The sequence below is a fragment of the Pan paniscus genome, chromosome 3, assembly GCF_029289425.2.
Source record: "Pan paniscus chromosome 3, NHGRI_mPanPan1-v2.0_pri, whole genome shotgun sequence".
In the NCBI taxonomy this organism is placed as follows: Eukaryota; Metazoa; Chordata; class Mammalia; order Primates; family Hominidae; genus Pan; species Pan paniscus.
The window spans coordinates 66174625-66193430 of NC_073252.2; the positions used below are offsets into that span (position 1 = coordinate 66174625).

Consider the following 18806-nt stretch of genomic DNA (forward strand, 5'->3'; position numbering starts at 1 on the left):
GCACATGATTTTTGAGTTATAGAAGCAGAGAAGGTTTTTAACTACTAATGAAAGCCCATATCCACCCAGAAATGGAATTTAATAGAAATTACATCATACCATTACCATTTCTAATGGAAGAGTTGAGATTAAAATAAGTGTACATCGAAAGAAACAAGTCTTTAAAACCATAAGAAACAGTTTTAGCTGGCTAGCTGACTGCTATGCTAAATAAGCTGCAGTGAACCAAATCCTTCAATGCCCCATTAAAAAATTCAAACTCATTTGCCCATTGATTTTGTCCATGTTTTAATTAGCTTCAAGTAACAATCTTCAGAGATGGAATAAGTTCACAGGCAAAATTCAGAATGTTCTGAAAAATATGATCATCTCTTTGATGGTTAATACTGAGTGTCAACTTGATTGGAATGAAGAATGCAAAGTATTAATCCTGGGTGTGTCTGTGAGGATGTTGCCAAAGGAGATTAACATTTGAGTCAGTGGGCCAGGAAAGGCAGACCCACCTTTCATCTGGGTGGGCACCATCTAATCAGCTGCAAGTGTGGCTAGAATATAAAGAAGTCAGAAAAAATGTGGAAAGGCTAGACTGGCTTAGCCTCTCAGTCTGCATCTATCTCCTGTGCTGGGTGCTTCCTGCCCTTGAATATTGAACTTCAAGGACTTCAGTTTTGGGACTTGGACTGGCTTCCTTCCTACTCAGCTTGCAGATAGCCAATTGTGGAACCTTGTGATCATGTGAGTTTAATACTTAAACTTAATAAACTCCCAAACATATATATATACACACACACACATATGTGTATATATGTATACATATGTGTATGTGTGTGTATATATATGTGTGTGTGTATATGTGTGTGTGTGTGTATATATATATATATTTATATCCCATTGGTTCTGTCCCTCTAGAGAACCCTGACTAATAGTCTCTTAAGACACCAGAACCACCAAAATCTGATTATCTCTGAAGACACTAAGTCATCTGGACAAGAATCTGGCAAAAATATTACATGCCATCAAAGCAAAGATTACTTACACCAAGTAAATATTCGAGGTATGGGAACATCAAGTGAATATTTGAGATTGTTTTTAGTACATTCCCTAGGGATCAAAAACATAATAATCAAAGAATCCTTTAAAGGTGGAGCAGAGACAGGAAACTGAGCTTCAAAAGCCTTTTGAGATTTTGCACGTGCATACCATTCAATTGCCTCCATCCCAGAGATTAAAATAGGTTCTAGTGATGGCAGGCTTATTACCTAAAGAAGAAGCTTATATTTGAATTCAGAGACTAAGTTGGTGCTTTTAACCCTTATGACTACTAATCCATTTGATTTTCTGTTTATGAGCTTGTCACAGAGAGACTCATGAGATTAGGAGCCAGTACTACAATTCTTGAATCTAACTTCTCCCAAAAAGATATGGATAGATATTGCAGAGGATAGAGGATTTATGCAGTATACTCAACTTTGTAATCAATAGGTTAAAGTTGAAATTTAAAACAGTAAAACCCTCTTGAACACCTTCAACATCCATTTACAGACATTTAGCCTAGAAACCTCATTTAATGGAAATATCACCAGAAAAAAACAAAAATCTATCATAGATGGAAGGAATTGTACCAGCTACAGAAATTATTCTGTATGATACTACAGTGGTTACATGAAATTTTACATTTGTGAAAACCTATAGAATATACAATACCAAAAGTGAAGCCTAATGTAAATGAATACATTTGCATGATAATGATGTGTCAATGTGGGTTTATTAATGGTAATAAATGTACCACTGTGGTTTGGGATACCAATGTGCATTTATAATTGAGAAAGCTGTGTGTGTGGTGGGGCAGAGTACGTGTGGAAACTCTGTACTTCTTGCTCAACTTGACTGTGAATGCAAAACTACTCTAAAAAATAAACTTTATTAATTAAACAGACAAATAAATCAAATATAAGCCTGTTTTATCTTAAGCCTCATAGACCAACTGCATCTTGTTTATATGTAATCTCAGAATTATCTCTATCTTTCTGCTTCTATATGGATCTAGCTAAACTGCATAGAAAAAGAATAAAACCAGAAAAATCAAGTCACTGTGAAACATCTCTTACCCTTCTATCAATTACTACATCCACTACCACCAAAGCTCCAAAGCTGCCAAAGCTGTCATTCAGCCAAGATAGTGCGTGTTTCAGTTGAGTAGAAAGTGTCTCAATACTTTTTAAACTTTATGATTATTACATGTCAATTAGAATTCAGAATTGTAAAATAATTTGGACAAAAATATCTGGCCCTTTAGTAAAGTGCATTGATGGTGGATATGCAATAACCATTTATTTTAATAATTTTTAGAAAACAGGTAAATTATAATTATTTCATAAACTTGTTGGTCAATACCCCAGACTATTTTTTTAGTAGGCTATTATTATGCATTGAATTATGTGCTCCTCAGAAAGATATGCTGGAGTCTTAATACCCATCACCATAGAATATGAACTTATTTGGAAATATGGGTCTTTAAAAAGTGATTGAGCTAAAATGAAGACATTAACGCGAGCTCTAGTCTAATATGTCTGATGTCTTTGAAAAAGGGGAGGGGGAAATTTGAACACTGATACAGAGATGCATAAGGGAAAGACAATGTTAATAGACATGGGGTGAAGACTGCCATCTAAAAGCCAAAGGGCATGCATTCAACAGTTCCTGCCCTAACAGGCCTCAGAAGGAACCAACCATAGGCACACTTTGACTTACCGCTTTTAGCCTCCAAAATTTTGAGACAATAAATTTTTGTTGTTCAAGCCACTCACTCTTTGGCACTTTGTTATGGAAGTGTTATCCAACTAACATAGCCATAGTTTGTTTTATCTTTGTGCAGATTTTACCTATATTCATCATAGCATAATAATTAAATACTTTTATTAAGGAGTTAGCAAACCAAATGCTACACAGACCCATATATAAAACATTTGACATGTTTAAGTAGGAAGAAACAATTGAATATATATATAAAATTTCTTCCTTTTGTTTCAGAGCTATCATTCACCTATGTTTCTTCCATTACCTCATTGGCTGTTTCTTCTTGTTTTAATATATTTTTTCTACTCCTCTCTCCAACCACTGAGTATTCTGGAGTTCAGCTGATATCTTTCGTTTCTCTGCTTAATAGTTAGAAAGTCTTATTCTTCAATGGGTATATATATATACAACTTATATATTCATTTTCCCTTAGCGAATCTAATGTAATTTTCTTCACATCTCTTTAAGGGGCAGTTCTTATCGTTCCAATTACTTATTTAAAAATCTTGCAGTTATCCTTAACATTCTCTCTCTCTCTCTCTCTCTCTTTTTTCTGACCTCACATCCTTTCTGTCAAAACACCCTTCAGGTTAAACCTTCAAACATATCCCTATTCTTACTTCCACTTACCACCTTCTCTTTTTTTAATGCTGATCCACATAATTGTCATGTTGTGCCAAAAAATTGCAGTGACTTACCATCTGGTTATTCTACTTCTACGATTATTCCTCAGGCATCTTTTCTGTCAAATAACCACAAGAACTCTTATAAAATTTAAGACATATTATGTCCCATTTCTGTTTACAACTATATAATGTCTTTTATTATCAATATATTAAAAAAGTCATAGGTCTTATTAGGACTTATGATGTTCTACACTATCTAAAGCTGCTGTAATTTGCTGATATAATTTTCTACAACCTGCTTTTTCATCTTTCTGGAACATATTTCTCCAGATGTTTATAAGATCTACTTTTTTAGTTCTTTCAGATTTCTAATTGAAGTCACCTAATGAGTGAGACCTTACCTGACCACCCACTATAAAATAGACACCTTCACCCAACAGAAACAAATCAACCTTATTTTCCGACATTTTACTTGTTCTTCAGGGTATACTGCCTATTTACATGTTCCTTGTTTATTTTCATCACTGATATGTAAACTTCATGAAATGGATGTTAGTTTTGTGTTGTTTTTCCTTGATGTAACCCCCGTAATTGGAGTATATTACACTGAAGTCTAATAATAATACAGTTAAAATTATAAAAATGCAATAAGTAATTACTTTTTTAGTGTATTCATACCTGTTCAGTGATTTGCTTATGCAGTGGCCTAGTGGGAAGCACACAATTATTATTTCTATTCTTTTTAAATGGGGAAATTGATAATCAGAGAATTCACACAAATATAAAGTGGGAGAGCATGGATGCCCTCAGTAAATTTATATGGCTTCTGGGTTCCACTTTTTTTCCAGTAGACTTTTGTTTTGAGTCATCATAATTCCCAATGAAAGCGAACTAGTCTAAACTACTAAAGGAGAACCAAAGTTCTCCACATGAAAATCCGCACTACTGCCGGACATGCCTGTGAGAATCTTTCAGAAACTAGATTCAGAGTTAGGATGTCAATTGATTGCGGAAGAATCACCCCCCTCCACCAAACACACAAAAATACACACAATCAGAAAATGAAATACATCAGGGTTGTTTTGTGCATTTAAGATGTGAGATGGTTTGTTCATACCAACAGTTAACTAAAATATTTGCAATGGTAAATGAAGTATAATTAAGACGGAGAAAATCATAATTATTACCAAATCACTAGATATGTCTCCAAGTACCTATCTCAGGTATTTAAATTCTTCATGATATCAATACATATAACATATTTTCACTGATTTCTCTCTTTTTTACCATTATAATAAAATTAATTTTCATAATTCTTATAGCACACCAAGTCTTAGCCACTCATGTGACTCAAAAATACTTCTGATAGGGGAAGGAGGCAGAGAAACTGTAGGCAGACAGGGGTGGGTCCATGGCAAAACCCCACCTTCAAGCTAAAAGCCTCAAACCCGTGGTCCAAAGTGAGTACTTCCATCCCTGTTTATCCATTCTCTCCCTATTGGTTCTTTCTGAATAATGTATTTTTACCAATCAAATGTTGCCTTTTCAAAAACTACCTATGGCTCGCCCTCCACCACCCCTCATTCTGTGCCTATCAAGACCCCAGACTCTTCCAGTAGAAGCGAAGAAGCAGCTGGATGTCAGTGAGAGGCAACTTGACTTTAGAAGAGAAAGGCAGAGAGGCAACTAGCCTTCAGGGGAGAGTGGCCTGCCTTTCCCATTCCCTTTCCCGCTCCACTCTACACTGAGAGCTCCTTTCATTACTCAGTAAAATTCTCCGCAATCACTGTGGGCGGTGGCTCACATCTGTAATCCCAGCACTTTGGGAGGCCAAGGTGGGTGGACCACGAGGTCAGGATATCGAGACCATCTGGCTAACATGGTGAAACCCCGTCTCTACTACAAATACAAAAAATTAGCCGGGCATGGTGACCTGTGCCTGTAATCCCAGCTACTCGTGAGACTGAGGCAGGAGAATCATGAACCCAGGAGGCAGAGATTGCAGTGAGCTGAGATCGTGACACTGCACTGCACTCCAACTTGGGTGACAAGAGCCAGACTCCGTCTCAAAAAAAAAAAAAAAAAAAAAAATCCGCATTCACCATCCCTCAATTCGTCCACGTGATCTCATTATTCTTGGGCACTGGACAAGGGTTCAGGACCCACCAAGTGTCACACTGGTCCTTTGTTCTCGCTGGCAGAAGGCAGCCACCCCACACAATGAGGCCAAGGGCTCACTGAGCTGACAACACACTGTTGTCCACAGCTTAGACACTGGACCTAAGAGAGCATTTTACTTGCCCTCTGGGACCTTGGGGTTGCAGGCATCCCCAACTGGATGCTGCTACAGGGCCTGCATGGAGTTTACTCCTACTGGCAGGAAAGCCGCTGGCCAGGTCCGTCACTTGTTTGTTCACATGCTCTCTCCCTTGAGGGGTTAAGTGTAGTGGGCTGAGTATAGAGGCACCCATCGCTAGTTCAACAAAGAGGTCAAGGAAAAATCCTGCATTATTTCTACATTAAATATCTGTTTAATCATTATATCCTCATCTTCACTATAATTTCTTTGCCTTTATTTCAAACTTGATTTTCTAACTTTAGGTCTAAACTCAATTTTCTAAATCATTTTATTTTCAGCTCTACCCAGAAGGGTGAACCTTTATTGTAGTTAGAAGTTATAGTTTTCAAGTGCTTTAATAAAACCTTATAATATAACTTAAATAAGTCTATTCATCAAAGTGGGCTGTGCTAGACTAACAACATATTCTGCCTCAATCCAACCATCCTTGGCATATTAAATAATTGCAGGGTGGCTCTCTAACATTAAAAAGACTGATAGAAATGCAATCCTCTTAAATGTTTGGTTTCTATAGTTACCATGGAAATCTCCATCACAACCATGTGCAAGAAAAAAAAGTTTCTTAAAAGGTTTAGATAAGAAATAACACACACCGTTCCTGCCTATTTTTGTTCGTAAGAACAAAATTACAAAATTATAACTACAATTGCAAAGATACATCTTATTCTGATATGCTACAAAACCTGATTTGGCTGTGCCCAGAGAGATGTGGGCACCAATTTTTGGTAAACAGCTAAAAAAATCTGCTACCGTAATTTTAAGTAATGTTAAATGTATATTAAGCACAAATAAAACTCCTTGATTTCTACGTTCCAGGTGACAGCAATATAAAAAATGTTGAAGGATTTTTGGTCATTGTTATTCAGGTAGTTATTTCACAGTATATATCTTCTAATATTTTTCTTAAATTTCCCATTTCACAATAGATATAAACCAATTACCTTTTCAATTTCTGCATTAGAAATTTCTTCAAGTCAATTACTATAATAATTTTCAAAGTTTTTTGTCAAAGCCAAAAGGAATCTAAAGAGATGTGATGAGTAACTGTAATGTCACATCCTGAATGGGATCCGTAACAAACACAAAGGCATTAAGTAAAAAATAAAAAAAATCATTAAAAAGTATGAATTTTCATTAATAATAATGTATCAATATTTGTTCATTAATTGTGAGACATTGCCATGCAGAAGTAATACATTAGCAACAGGGGAAATTGGGTATTCATTATAGAAGATAAATTTTATTCATTATATAAGATAATCTGTACTTTATGTATAATTTTTCAGTAAATCTAAAACTATGCTGAAATTAAAATTTGACCAAAAAGGTAAAAAGAAAACCTGTATGGTTTTATATAGAGAAATACTACATAAAATATGTCAATACTCTTAATTATCTTGCAATGTATTCTAAACATAAATTCAATAATTTTATAAATATAAGAGAAAGCTGTTTAATAAGTGCTTTCATTCTATAAACATTATCAATTTAAGGAATTTATTATAATTCCAGGAAAATTACAAAAACATTTATTTAATTTGTATTCTTTATTTTCTAGATTTAAATGTGTAACTTCAAATTCTGTATTTTTTTGTTTTCTGTTTTCTCTGGAATATCTAATGGGAACTATTTCTGCATTGTGATTTTTTTACACAATATCTTTTTTTCCCTTTAGAAACTGTATTGTAAAAATTGCAATGGTTAACTGGAAGTATTAGTACAGAATCTTATTTTTTTACTATTGGCTTGGAGCTACTCGCTACTCAGGAGGCTAAGGCAGGAAAATGGCTAGAGTGTGAGAGGTCGAGGCTGCTGTGAGTCATATTTGTATCAATGCACTCTAGACTAGATGACAGAATAAGACTCTGTCTCAAAAAAAATCCATTTATATTTGAATTGTTATGATGTTCGTAATTTTCTACGAGTAATATTGTATTTTTAATTTTGTTTAAAAAATCTGCAATTTATAGAATTTAAATTAATCAATGATCTCAAATAAATTTTATCCTACATTTAAATATTGATACTTTAATACAGGAAATTGCCTGCCAGGCGAGGTGTCAGAGCCCCAGCAATGGAAAGCAATTTGCTCGTGGGTATTAAGAAGAATTTACCCACAGCTGTATAGTTATACAAAGGTATGTTTTATTTAGACATAAAGAACAGTGCAGAAGTGTGCAGTGGGGCACTTCAGCAAGAGAGGACTGTGCACAAAAGGATGGATTTTTCCTTAGGGATATTTATGGACCTTAAAATGGGAGCTTAAGGGTAATTTGGACCATATTAGTCAAGTAGATGATGATAAATGATTACATTTGTAGACATTTCGGTGTCTTGATGTCAGCAAAGGTTGCATAAGAATTTCGACATGCATGCATTCCAGAGATGTACAGAAATTCTAGTTACCTATTAGTATCTCTTAATTAATGTTTAGGAAAGAAGCCTGGTACTAGATGCCAGCTTTAGAGAATAGGAAAGTCTAATTGTTGTAGGAAAGGGGTCCAGATCCAGACTCCAAGAGAAGGTTTTTGGATCTTGTGCAAGAAAGAATTCAGGGTGAGTCCACAGTGCAAAGTAAAAACAAGTTTATTAAGAAAGTAAAGTAGTGAAAGAACAGCTACTCCATAGACAGAGCGGGGCGTTCCTGAGAGAAAGCGGAGGAACACATCCGCCCGACGAACACATCCGCCCTAGGTACAATGCTTGTATATATGGGGAGATGTGCTTTGTTACAAGGGTTTGTGATAAAGGATTAATTTTATTATTTACTATATTTTTCAATAATCAATATTATTATCTTTAAAGCAATATTAGGAATGTCTTTGTTCTCCAGATATCAGGATATCTGGACACTCCCAAATCTGGGCTTGTTTAGTAAACATTATTAATTTTTTCCCTTAACCATAAACATCCAGAGGCTAGGAGTTCCTGACTTTCTGGGAATGCAGCCCAGCAAGTCCCAGCCTCATTTTCCTAGCCATCACTCAAGATGGAGTCAGTCTGGTCCGAACGCCTCTGACAATTTCTCAAATAAGGAGTGTTGCCTCTGGGTGCTTGATGGCCACCGGGTGCTTTGCTCTTCTCTTTGATTAAAAAAGGAAATATCAGAAATATACAGAGTGGCATGAATTATTTAAATGACCGTTAAAAACACTCTAGTAACAGAGGAAATCTAGAAGGGTTAATAAATTACCTTGCTCAGAACCCATTTATCCAGTAACCAACAAATTATTTTCATCGACTTTCTTAATAAGAAAAAGGCTATCAAAAGATTGAAAACAGTATCTAAATGTCAAGTTCTCTCACACAGTTTTTTCTTAATCTCTTACTGTGACAACCTCCTACATTGTTGAATTGTCTTCAGAAAAGAAAGGAAGAAAACCTTCATCAAAGTGGTTCACAATAATTAGAATTTGTTTTCATTTCAATAGAATAGAAAGCTTACTATACTATTCCCAGATACTATTTTTCATAATATCTTTGTTTTTTCTTTCGTAGGAACAACTTTGTGTCCTTCCATCACTGCATATTTGCCAATAAGACAAAAAGGTTACTTTTACATCTCATGAAAGATATTTCTTGCACCTAATTGTTAAAAAACTTCTTTGCAAAGATAATATTTTCTTTTTTTATATAGAATTGGGTTAAATTTATATTCTTGTACAAGCTAATATATTATGATTCAATTTTCTTTGGCTGCTCAGAAAGTAATATTTTGTTAATTATTAAATCACTATGATTTTATGGCACAAATATATTTTCATTTTGGTTAATTGCTTTTTATTCTTATAGACTTTAACGCTTTGTAAGTTTTACCACTGTCGATTTGATACCTGGAATTGTGCATGCCACATAATAGGTGCTCAATAAATACTTGTTGTATTTATATAGTATGTAGAAAAATGAAATATTTTATTCACTTTGCATTAGAATTCATTTTTTATTTTAATCTCCTAGGTAATTTGCATGAGGGAGGTAGTGGAGGGGTACCTAGATGAGAAAAAATTGCAAGTATGAGGCATTCTTGAATAACAGTCGAATTGGTATTCAAATGCTATGCTTAGTCAACTGCAGGGCATTTGCTTTGAAGAAAGGGTAAGTTAAACTAAAACGCTGTGGTTAATTGAAAGAGGTCCATATCCTTTTAGGAGGAAAAGAAGAGGGGAAAAACAAGACAGAAAGCTGGCAAAACCTGAAGCTTTGAACAAGAGATTATAAAAAGCTTCTGTGTTGTCTGTGATGTGACTTTTCTTCCCCATCTCTCTTATAATCTTTATTAGGGGATCTGATGATGTCTTAAAAACTGAATCTGGCTTTAAAGTGAATACAGAGTAAGAATATTAGCTCAAGGAGAAAAAGAAATGGTTAATTATATTTGTTTTCATAATTTAATAACTAATAAGTTAGATTGCTAATAAGATTGAACATCCTTTAAAAATATAATGAGTTTAAATAATATATAATTTCAGTAAACCAATAATAATGACATGGGCTCTAATTAAGAAAAGGGCACAGCAGTAACCAAAGAATTACCATCATGGATTAACTCATTCTCCTTTCATTCCATATTGACATCGTAGAGACTGTCTGCTACAAAGATTCTAGTGATTTTGCTTATAAGCCCTAACAGATAAAGATATATTAACAGATGATAAAAATCATGATGCCTCACAAATAATCGAACAAGTAATATCCATTCTATATATGCCAGATACCATAGGAATGTAAGGGCATTACTGGAAACTTTATGATCAGAGAAAGGCAGCTTTATCTTATACTTCGCATAAATACAATACATACTCAAAATTGTCACTTCATATGGCTTATATACCACAAATATCCTAATACATTTAAAACTAAATTTTAAAGTTTGAGTGCTATTGGAAGGGTCTTTCCAGAAGTGTTATAGATTTTTATTGAAACATATGCATTTATATTTAATTGAAAACTATATACGATAGTTTAAAACTATATATGATAGTTTAAAACTAAATCTTATGTTTAGTTTAATGATCAAAGTTTTAATTTCTTTCAAATTTGCTACTTTTTTCATATTCATTGCCATTCATCATTTTGCTATTTAACATTTTTGAGCTTGTTCTTTTTATTTTCTGCTCTTTCAAAATAAAACTTTTTTTTTGTAGCTTATTGTTTTTAGTAGGTATGCAGTAATTTTCCATGGCGCTTACTTCTCTTCATAAGCTAAAGAAGTGTAAGCAACTTGGCATTTCCTTCATAGCAAAATTAAAAGTAGAATGATAAAAAACACATCATTCTTAGTTCATTTTGTTTTCTCCTTGATGTATATAAACAAATATTCAGTATAAAATAAGAACTCAGCCAACAAGCCAGAAAGAGATGATTTGAGAAGTTATTTAGGGAAAAAAAAGCTGTAAATTGTGTGTTGGAAAGGTGTGTTACACAGTTTTGGATGAATAAACTTTCCCATGTCACAGATTAGCTTCAGTAGAAATTGCATCCTCTGATTAGAAATATTTTTACTTCTGCAAAGAGTTAATTGACTTGATCAGAATGAAGAATAAACCTAATTACTGATAGTAAACCCAGGATCAATATCAGAATTGAGTATCAGCATACATACTGAATTTGATTTGAGTTTGAATTTCTCCTTGTACCTTTTTTCCTTTTATCTACCTTTACACATTTATATCCTTTTATACATTTGAATTTCTCCTTGTACCTTTTTTCCCTTTATCTACCTTCTTTTATATTAAATACAGAAGCACAACAATCTCATTCTCCCCTCTCCAAAATGAACTACATATATGTGTTATAAATAACAAAATGTAAACACCTCCAAAGAATAATGTCAAACTAATATGTTGATCAAATAATGTGATTTCTCTTCTGATTACACAGATGATTTATTTAATAAGACAAATTATGATTTCAAACAAATGAATTAAAGGCATGTCCACTTTTATTTGCAGTCTAGATTAAAATGCAAAACTATATGCTTTGCATTATATAAAAATAGTCATTTTATGAAAATACATTTAAAGATATTTAATATCTATTTAATTCTATCTTAGAGATAAAACTTTATTATCAATGTGTGTGCTTCTCCCTCTAGGGTAATAAAGGGATAATAATTAATTCAATAAGCAATATTTACAAAGTATGTATTATGTAACAGTGCCTAAGCCATGAATCTGGTACTAGGCAAAGACTATGACAAAGTTTTCAAAGAGGAATAGTAAGAAATGAAAGTAAATTTGAAGAAACTTTAAAACTAAAATACAGAAAAAATATACATCAAATATTCTTCAATGAGGAGAAGGAGAATTCAAAACTAATGTTAGCTTGAAGGAACTGACCTATATTATTAGCATCGAATAATCAATATTTTTACAGGGCAAAATGTGGGAAAGGTCTTTTTAGGTAGAAAGAGATTTAAGAGTAAATTTGCAAAACTATGAAATATAAGGGTATATTATGAATTATGTAAGAAATTAACAGTTGTTACTGACTTTTAGGGTTCTCAGAAGTCTCTTTGCTGACTGGTGATTTTTTGCTCATGCTCTATATTTTGGAATGCTGAAGGGTTGGTCTTGGAAAACCCTCTTGTAGCTTCTAAATATTTTTCCCTTTGGATCTCTCCTAATGTGTCTTGTACCATGAATTTAAATGTCATCTCTATATTAAGTTCAAATCTATAGCTTCACTTCATCCATCAACGCATAATCCTGTGAGGCCAATTGGTATTCCATTAGTTGTCTAAAAAGAATCTAAAACAGAATATATCTGAAATAAATTTTCTACTTCTTCCCCTGATTTCCAAGCCTCAGTTGATGACACTTCTATCTATCTAGTTGCTCAGTCAGTCTATGAAGCATTCTTGATTTTATTTTTTTATCATACATGTCTGCAATGATTAATTTTTTATGTCATCTTGACTAGGCTATGGGAGCCCACATTAAACATTATTTCTGAGTATGTATTTGAGTGTGTTTCCAGATAAAGTTAGGATTTGACTCAGTGCACTTAATAAAGTAGATTTCCCTCCTCAATGTGGGTGTGCATCACCCAATTTTTGATGGCCTTAGTAGAACAAAAGGCAAAGGAAGGAGGTATCGGCCTCTATTTTTCTGACTTACTATTTGAGCTGGAACAATGCATCCTATGTTCCTCTGTGATAGGCTTCCTGCTTCTCATGCCAAGTCTGGCTTTTCTGGGCCCCCAGCTTGCATACAGAAGGTGAAACAACTTCAAATTATTTTCTCTATATGTTCCCTGTGGATTCTGTTTCTCTGGAGAACCATGACTAATATCATGTCCAAGTAATCAAGTGATTTTCTATTTCGTAATGCCTGAGTTATGTCCTGTCATTCTATTACTTTTAAAATCTTGGCGCAAACAACTTTGATATCTCACAAGGACTATCAACTTCTTATCTATCTTCCTACTTCCAGTCTTGCCACTCTACAAGCCATTCTCTTCACGTTAGCCAGAGTGAAAATTTTAAACAGGAAAAATATTTTCTCTTCCCTCTTAATTCTTAGTAAATTGTGACTTCTCACATTTTTCTTTAAGATGCCTAAAGAATTTTTATACTTTTTAAAATAAATATGTCTTTTCAACAAATCTGGTTGAGGGGTTAATTTTTTTTCTTTCATCTTCCTGCTCTCAATTTTATTATTGTACTCTATTTCTTATCATTATTTCTTTTCTTCTATTTGCTTTAGGTTTAAAATGCATCCTTTCTCTATTTTCTTAAGGTACAAGCTTTTATTGATCTTACAATTTTTTTCTAATATATCCATTTATCAATATTCATTTCCTACTACATATCATTTTCACTATATTGTGCAGATTTTGATAAGTTTCATTTTTATTTTATTTACTCCAAAATACTGTTTTTTCCAGTTTCTATTGAGACATTTTCAGACTCATATGTTTTTGAAAAATACTTTACTCCCCAAATATTTGGAATTTTACACTTATCCATCTTTTATTAATTTGTACCTTAATTTTAATTTGGTCAGATTATACTTTGTAAGATTTACATAATTTTGAATTTATGTCTTAAGACACAGAATGTAGTCTATCTTGGTGAATGTTCCATTTAACGTTGAGATTGTATAGTCTGTCTTTGTTGAATGGAGTAGTCTAGAAATGTAAACTAAACTCAGCTGCTAAATAGTACTGTTCAGGTCAACTACGTTGTTACTGATACTCTGCTTGCTTGCCCCTTTAGTTATTGAAAAAGTCTGCTGAAGTTTTCAACTGTAAAGTGAATTCATTTATTTTCTCTTACAGTTCTACCAGTTCAATATTCATGCACTGTTGCTTGGTTCATACATGTTTACGATCATTTTATCTTACAGGTAACTGACTGCTTTACTATTGTTTGATGCATCTCTTTATCCCTGATACGTTTCCTAGTTCTAAGCCTGCTGCATTTGAAATTACTATGACTACTCCAGATTTCTTGTATTAGTGGTAGTATATCCTTCTCCTTTCCATTATGTTAATTTCTCTAAATCTTTATACTTAACATGTATTTCTTGTAGAAAACAAAGAGTTGGGTCTTTTTATATATAGTTTGGCAATCTCTGTTTTATATAATTGTGTAATTTGTCTATTTACATTTAAAATGTTTATAGACATAGTTGGATTAATATCTACCATGTTTTCTCTTTGTTGTATTTTTTCCTTTGTTTATTGATTTTCTGCCTCTTTTCTGTTTTAGTGATTGCCCTAGAGTTTACAATACACATTTATAATTATTCCAAGTCTATCTTTAAATATCCCTATGGCACTTCAAATATAGTGCCAATGCCTTATAACCAAAGGTTCCTAATTTCTCTCTCCTTATCCATATTCTATAATCAGCTCTGTACATTGGTATTATAATTAGTTTTTTAAACTTTTATTTTAGATTAAAGATAAGAAATATAAATGATCCTATCTTCAATTATACCCTTACTGTTCTTTTCTAAGTAGATTTGTGTTTCTGACCTGTATTATTTTTTTTCTCCCTGAAGAACATCTTTTAGTATTTCCTGAAGGGCAGTTCTACAGTAAATGAATTCAGTTGGTTTTTGTTTGAGGAAGTCTTGTTTATCTTTAAGTTTTGAAGGAAAATTTATCTCTCTATAAAATTTTAGATGATAATTTTGATTCCTCTTACCCTTAAATTATTTCACTTTTCTTTCTTCTAATTGGAATTATTTCAGATGATAAGACTGCTGTAATTTCTAACATTCTTATATGTAAAGAGCCCTACTGATATAGCTCGGCCGTGTCGCCACCCAAATCTCATCTTGACTTGTAACTCCCACCATTCCCATGTGTTGTGGGAGGGACCCAGTGGAGGGAGATTGAATTACGGCAACAGGTTTTTCCTGCGCTGTTCTTGTGATAGTGAATGAGTCTCATAAGATCTGATGGTTTTTATAACAGGAATTTCCCTGCACATGCTTTTTTTTTCCTTGCTGCCATCCATGTAAGATGTGATGCTCTCCTCCTTGCCTTCCGCCATAATTGTGAGGTCTCCCCAGCCATGTAGAACTGTAAGTCCAATAAACCTCTTTCTTTTGTAAATTGCCCAGTCTTGAGTATGTCTTTATCAGCAGCATGAAAATGGACTAATATACCTAATTAAACTTAGTTCCTTTCATTTTTCCCTTTCTCTTTAGTTTTCTGTAGTTTTGGTATGACATGACTAAGGGAGATTTTAAGCTATTGATCGCGCTTGGTATTCCCTGAGCTGCTAACTCTGGTTTGTTGTCTATCATTGGTATTGAAAATTTCTAATTTGTTATTGTTTAAAATACATTTTTATACTCTGTTCTCTCTTCTACTGGTATTTCAATTATGCATATTTTTCACATTTTGAAATTGTTCTTAAGTTCTTGGAGTATTGGTGTTCTGTTTTTATCGTTTGTTTTTCTTTTTGCATTTCAGTTTGGGAAATTTTTATTGACCAATCTTCAAGCTCACTGTTTTGTTTTGTTTTTTTTCCCTCAGCTTTGTCATTATGAGCCCAATAAAGACATTCTGTCTTTCTGTTAAAGTGATTTGTTTTTGATTTCTAACATTTCCTTTTGTTCATTTCTTAGCATTTCCATCTGTTTGCTCACATTACACATCTGTTTTTTAAAGTTCTTTTACTTTTTCATTACCCCCCATCATATTTATCATGAGTATTTTAATTTCTTTGTCTGCAAATTCTGATATCAATGTCATATCTAAATCTGGTTTTGATGCTTGCTTTGTCTCTTTAAACTGTGTTTTGTTTTTCTTGCCTTTTAGCATGCCTTATAATTCTTTGTGTAAACCCAGAAATTAGGTATTAGATATTAAACACTGAATTATAAAGGCCTTAGTGTGTGTGTGTGTGTGTGTGTGTGTGTGTGTCTTGTCAAACTGGCTAGGAGATAAATTGTAATTTATATCTAATTAGACAATGTGTTAGTTATAGTTGTAGGTGTCAGAGTCTTCAAATTCCCATAGTATCTGTATTAGTCCATTCTCACATTGCTAGAAAGAACTACATGAGACAGAGTAATTTATGAAAAGGGGTTTAATTAACTCACAGTTCCACAAGCTGTATAGGCAGCATGTGTGAAAAGCCTCAGGAAATTTACAATCACGGCAGAAGACAAAGGGGAAGCTAGCACCTCTTACCATGACAGAGCAGGAGAGGTTCAGAGAGACACTGAAGGGGGAAGTGCTACACACTTTTAAACAACCAGATCTCATGAGAACTCTTTCATGAGACAGCACTAGAGCAACGGTCCTAAACCAATAGAATCCACTCCCATGTTCCAGTCAGCTTCCACTAGGCCCCACCTCCAAACTTGGGGGATTACAGCTCAATATGAAAATTGAGTGAGGACACAGAACCAAACCATATCATTCTACCATGGCCACTTCCAAATTTCAGGTCCTTCTCACATTTCACAACACATTAATACCTTCCCAAGAGTTTCACTAAGTCCTAACTCATTTCAGCATTAACTCAAAAGTCCAAGTCTGAAGTATTATCTGAGACAAGGCAAGTCCCTTCTGCCTAAGAGCCTGTAAAAGAAAAAAAAAAAGTTATTTACTTCCAAGATAAAATGGGGGTACAGACATAGGGTAAATGTTCCTATTCCAAAAGAGAAAAGTTGGCCAAAACAAAGTGGATACAGGTCCCAGGCAAGTTGGCAAGTCTAAAATTCAGCAGGGCAGACATTACATCTTAGAACTTCAAAATAATCTTTCAGTCTGTGTCTGACATCCAGACCACACTGATGCAAGGTGTGGGCTCCCAAGGCCTTGTGAAGCTCCACCCTGTGGCTCTGCAGGGTACAGCCTGCTCAGCTGCTTTCACAAGCTCTTGTTGAGTAAAACAGCCTATGGTTTTTCCAGGTGCATGGTGCAAACTGTCAGTGGATCTACCATTCTGGGATCTGGAGAATGGGTAGCCCTCTTCTCACAGCTCCACTAGGCAGTGCCCCTGTAAGGACTCTGTTTGGGGGCTCCAACCCCATGTTTCCCCTCCTCACTGCCCTTGTAGAGGTTCTCCATGAGGGCTCCACCCCTGCAACAGACTTCTGCCTGGGCATCCAGGTGTTTCCATATGTCCTCTGAAATCTACGCAGAGGAGCAAAGCCTCAACTCTTCTCTTCTGTGCATCAACAGGCCCAATATTGACAGGCTTGGGGCTTGCACTCTGTAGAGCAACAGCCCCAGCTGTACCTTGGCTCCTTTCAGCTATGGCTAAAGCTGGAGTGGATTGGACACAGGGTGCCATGTCCTGAGGCTGCAAAGAGCAGCAGGGCCCTGGGCATGGCCTACAAAACTATTTTTTCCTCCTAGGACCCCAGGTCTGTGATGGAGTGGCTGCTGCAAAGGTCTCTGAAATGCCTTCAGGGCACTTTTCCCATTCTCTTTGCTATTAACCTTCTGCTCTTTTTTACTTATGCAAATCTCTGCAATCAGCTTGAATTTCTCTCTTGAAAATGGGTTTTTCTTTTATATGATAAGGTGAGGCTGCAAATTTTCCAAACATTTATGCTCTGCTTCCTTTTTAAATGTAAGTTCCAGTTTCAGATAATTTCTTTGTTGATGCAAATGAGCATAGGCTTTTAGAAGCAGCTAAGTCACATCTTGAACACTGTTGCTTAAGATTTCTTGCACCAGATACCTTAAATCATCTCTCTCAAGTTCAGAGTTCCACTGATCTCTAGCACAGGGGCATAATGCCACCAATCTCTTTGATAAAGCATAGTAAGAGTGACCTTCACCTCAGATCCCAATAAGTTCCTCATCTCCATCTGAGACCACCTCAGCCTGGGCTTCATTGTCCAAATTACATAAGCATTCTGGTCACAACCATTCAACAAGTCTCTAGGGAGTTCTAAAGGTTCCTTTATCTTTATGTTTTCTTCTGAGCCCTCCAAACTGTTCTAACCTCTGCCCGTTACCCATTTCCAAAGCTGCTTCTGTAATTTGAGGTTACTTTATACAATGCCGTACTTCTTTGGTACCAATTTTCTGTTTAGTCCATTTTCACCCTGCTATAAAGAACTACCTGATACTGGGTAATTTATGAAGAAAACAAGTTTAATTGACTCACAGTTCCACATAGTATAACTGGAAACATGTCTGGGAGTCCTCAGGAAACTTGCAATTACAGTGGAAGGCAAAGAGGAAGTAAGCACATCTTACTGAGAGAGAGAGAGAGAGAGAGAGAAAGGTGAAGTGGTACACACTTTGAAACAACTAGATCTCATAAGAACTCTATCATGAAACAGCACTAAGGGGATGGTGCTAAAGCATTAGAAACCACCCCCATGATCAAATCACCTCCCAGCAGGCCTCACTTCCAACACTGGGTGATTACAATTCAACATGAGATTTGGGTGGGGACACAGAGCCAAACCCTATCAGTCTCCTTATTTTTATCTCTCTTGTTGACACTAGGATTCTCAAAGTACTCTTTAGAGAATATATATTTGGAAGGTCTTTCTCTTGTTATGCATTTCCTGTGCAAGAACCCTCTTGGTGGGGAG

The 18806-nt window shown here is 34.8% G+C and overlaps 1 long non-coding RNA gene across 1 annotated transcript in view; it reads right to left on the reverse strand.

Moving 5' to 3' along the window:
- LOC117979988 (uncharacterized) overlaps positions 1–18409 on the reverse strand; it is a 78766-nt gene extending 60357 nt beyond the window's left edge. Inside the window, exon 1 of the long non-coding RNA XR_010111972.1 lies at positions 18371–18409. This is a non-coding gene — a long non-coding RNA (uncharacterized LOC117979988). The remainder of the gene's footprint in view (positions 1–18370) is intronic.
- Positions 18410–18806: the final 397 nt, after the last annotated feature.